This window comes from Pteronotus mesoamericanus, unplaced genomic scaffold (genome assembly GCF_021234165.1).
Source record: "Pteronotus mesoamericanus isolate MK-2021 breed Mesoamerican mustached bat unplaced genomic scaffold, CSHL_Meso_final contig_35, whole genome shotgun sequence".
Taxonomy (NCBI): domain Eukaryota; kingdom Metazoa; phylum Chordata; class Mammalia; order Chiroptera; family Mormoopidae; genus Pteronotus; species Pteronotus mesoamericanus.
Window position 1 is genome coordinate 1,903,397 of NW_026555139.1, and position 3,723 is coordinate 1,907,119.

At 43.2% G+C, this 3,723-nt stretch overlaps 1 pseudogene; it reads right to left on the reverse strand.

Annotated features, from left to right (window-relative positions):
• Positions 1-1,508: 1,508 nt before the first annotated feature.
• On the reverse strand, positions 1,509-3,013 carry LOC129073194 (GTPase KRas-like; annotated as a pseudogene).
• Between the last annotated feature and the right edge of the window lie 710 nt (positions 3,014-3,723).

Genomic DNA, 3,723 nt, shown 5'->3' on the forward strand with positions numbered 1-3,723 from the left:
AGTCCACTTTGCAGAAACTTCCTCAAGGAACTTTCATATTGACCCTTAGACAGCCCTTCAGGACATAGAAGCCAAGCCCCATAACTTTCATACAGCTTTGCCTGTATTACTCATATTCTTCAAGTCCTTGGGGTTTCCCATCGTGTCTTAAGGTTCCTCCTTGTCATTTTTCAGGAAAACAACCTTCCTTACTTCCCTGGAAAGATTGCCATGAACCACATGGCCAAACAATGTATCAGGGCACTTCTCCAGTGGTCTTTTGTTAGTTTCCAAAGTCAATCTGTGTACCTCAAGGCTTTCTGGTAACAACCAGAGCCCAGGAGTGCCTCCTTCAGGAATGATGTACCATTCAAAGTGTTGGTTATTAAAACCATACCTTGAAACCAGTCTTACTGGTTTCATGCAAAGGAAATTTTATATCATTACTCATTAAGAATGTCAAATTCTAGAGGGATCAGGTCAGGAGAAAAAAATACAAAACAAAAAGGAAAATCCCTGTCCTTCCAATATCCACCAAAATTTCATATCCATGGCTTATGTCTTTCATTAGTTACTACTTGGTGTGAAATTTTAACTCTCCCTTGGAAACCTCAGTAGTTTTTTTTAAACAAAAACAAAACAAAATCAAAAGCAAAGACAGAGTTCCAAAATAATAATAGGTGACTAAAACTCGCCTTAGAATCTTGATCCCACCAACTGGTTACACATATGACCTTTCTTAGGTCTCAAACAGCACAAAGCCCCAGTGGTAAAGGCATTCTTTTGCCTCAGCCAGCTCTAACTGGCACCAGATGACCTTTCATAGGTCCCAAATTGCATGAAGCTCCAAATGGCAGATATATGTTTTCACACCAACTGGATTCTATCTAGCACCAGTGGCATGAAGCCCCAACAGAGACATTCTCTTGCCTACCAGTGCATTCACTGGTCTCCTGGCAAAGACATGACCTTTCACCAACTGGTTTCATTATAGAGACATGCTCTCTCATTCCAGCTAGCTCCAACGAGCACCAGATGACCCTTCTTATGTCCAAATGTCACAACACTCCAAATGGCGGAGATGTTCTCATGTCAGCCAGTACTGCAAGTGATCTTTATGATATCCAAACGGCACAAAGCCCCAAATGGAAGAGATAGAGGATTTCCAGTGTAAACAAAACAGTTAAGTTCCCCAAGTCCCAAAAGGTCAGAAAGCAAGATAGAAAACAGAACATAAGCGAAAATAACAACCCAAGCACTGAGGTTTACTTCCTGTAAACACACACACACACACACACACACACACACACACACACACACACACATTCCATGGCTTCTACAACTTTCACAAATCTTTTTTTTTCTAGCTTTCTATACACTTTCTGCAATCTCCCTAGACATTCTTACTCAGAAATAACATAACTCAGTTTTAATTCTTGTCTGTTTTAATGATGGAATGGACAACACTCAAACTCAGTATCTGGCAGCTAAAAGTCTCTACATCTGCAAACACATTCCCCTACATAAATCTACGATATCCCCCCTTTTTTTTTTTTTTTGCCATGCGAACACTTAACTTTGTTTATACTTTGAAAATAACATAGAAACAACTGATAAACATGAGAAAACATGCTTCCATTCCTCAAGTCAAGTAAGGGGGTAATCAAATGCATGCACCAAAACCCTCAAGAAAGTAATCTGAGGTACTTAGTTTCTAGCCCCCAACAAGCATTGTAAGTTCAAAAAAATAAAAATTGAAACTGAGAAAACACTGGAACTTAGAGAAAAATAAGTCTGCACTGTCATTTTTAAAATAAGCATTCATAATACAAGCTAACAACTTTGTCTTTGACTTCTTTTTTTACCATTTTTGCTCAGCTTTTATGTTTTCAAATTTCCCATGCTAATGTATAGAAGGAATTGTCAATACCCTGTCATCTTTGCTAATGTTTCAATAAAAGGAAGTCTGTCATTTCTTGCTAATTCCTGAGCCAGTTTTGTGTCTACTGTTCTAGAAGGCAAATCACATTTATTTCTTACTAGGACAATATGTACCTCTTCAGAGTTTTTAATTCTTTTTACTTCTTTATAATAATGATTATCTTCAAATGACATAGTATTATTTAAGGCAACACAAAGAAATCTCTGTCTAGTCCTCCTGTAGTGGTCCCTCATTGCACTGTATTCTTCTTGAACTGCTGTGTGGAGAATATCCAAGAAACAGTTTTCTCCATCAATTACCACTTGTTTCCTGTAGGAATCCCCTATTTTGAATCATATTCATCCACAAAGCAATTCTGAGGTAGCTATATTATCAAGGCACTCTTAGCTCTCCTACCAGCTCCAACTAAAACAAGTTTATATTCAGCCACTTTCAGCTGGCCTGAGAGCCACCAAGCCTCTAGCCCCTGCCTGTGCCTTCAATGCCTCCCCAAAATTTGGCCAATTGTCACCCAGACCCTGGTTCTATGCCCCAAAACTCAGGTGATCCTTCCTCCCTCCCAGAATCTATAGTGGGTGTACAGAGGAATTCCCACCAACTGGGAAGCCTCAGTCTCACTCTTTGAGGGAGTCATCCTGCCACAAGTGGTGAGCACCCCCTGTTAGGCGCCACTACTGTAACCAAACAAGTGGGGTTCCACCACCCGCTGCTCATAGGCAATAACTCTGGAAAGAGTCTGGTGGAAAGAAAACGCACGTGTGCGCGGGCACACACACACACACACACACAATGATTTATTGATGCCCATCTCCATCTCTGCTGCCAGAGGAACAATCAAGCTGCTGCAGGGTGGATACTACAGTGATTTCCCAAGGCTTTGCATGCAGGGAAATGGCATAGGGCTTGTTGCCCCGCCATGTCCCCTCCTGGGACCTGCTCCTGGAATCTTGTAGCCCTAATCTTGTTTCCTTACCCTGCCACCTCTTTCCTACAGGCATTGCTCCCAACACTGGCAGTGCTCCTCCCCAGCTGCATTAGTGCCATAGTCAAATGGCCTGTACTGGTGAGCAGCAGGTAGGCATCAGCCTCCATACCTTCCTGATTGGGGGAGGGTCATATGACCTGCTGACCCAAGCCAGAGGCATGGGCCATGGTTGGGTGGCAACCACTGACACTCAGCCTGAGGGAGGGGTGCAGGTTTTGCTGGCCCAGGCCTCCCTGAACCTACTGCCCTAGTCTCCCTGCAGCCCTCCTCCCAAGCCTCCCCCTCTTCCCTCCTACCTGTAACCTGCTGGCTTCTGGGCAGGCAGATCCTGGAACACTATGGCAGGGGGCAATGAGAATTTCTCCAGCTAGGTTCCTGGGTTAGGAAACTCAGCCCCAAGCTATATTCACCAGCCAGGGTATTAGTGATTGAAAACATAGAATTTGCACATGCTCTGTCTTATAAAGACCTCCAACCCCATAATATGCTGCATGATGGAAGTGGATGGGAGGGTATATCCTTCTCATCCAATCACTTTCTTAGTTTTTAGTGTCAGCCTTGTTCATCTTTGTGTGTGTGTGTGTGTGTGTGTATGTGTTATGAGCACATCGTCCCGGTTGCCAAGGTGGCACATATTAGCACTGCCTTTGGCACTTCTCTACCCCTCCCCATTTCCTGGGGAAGTTCCCCTAATTACATTTTGACCCAGTGATCCCACTTTTGGGAATATATCCAAAGGAACCCAAGCCACTAATTTTAAAGAACAGAAGCATCCCTATGTTCATTGCAGAGTTATTTCCAATCACTACCTCTCCCC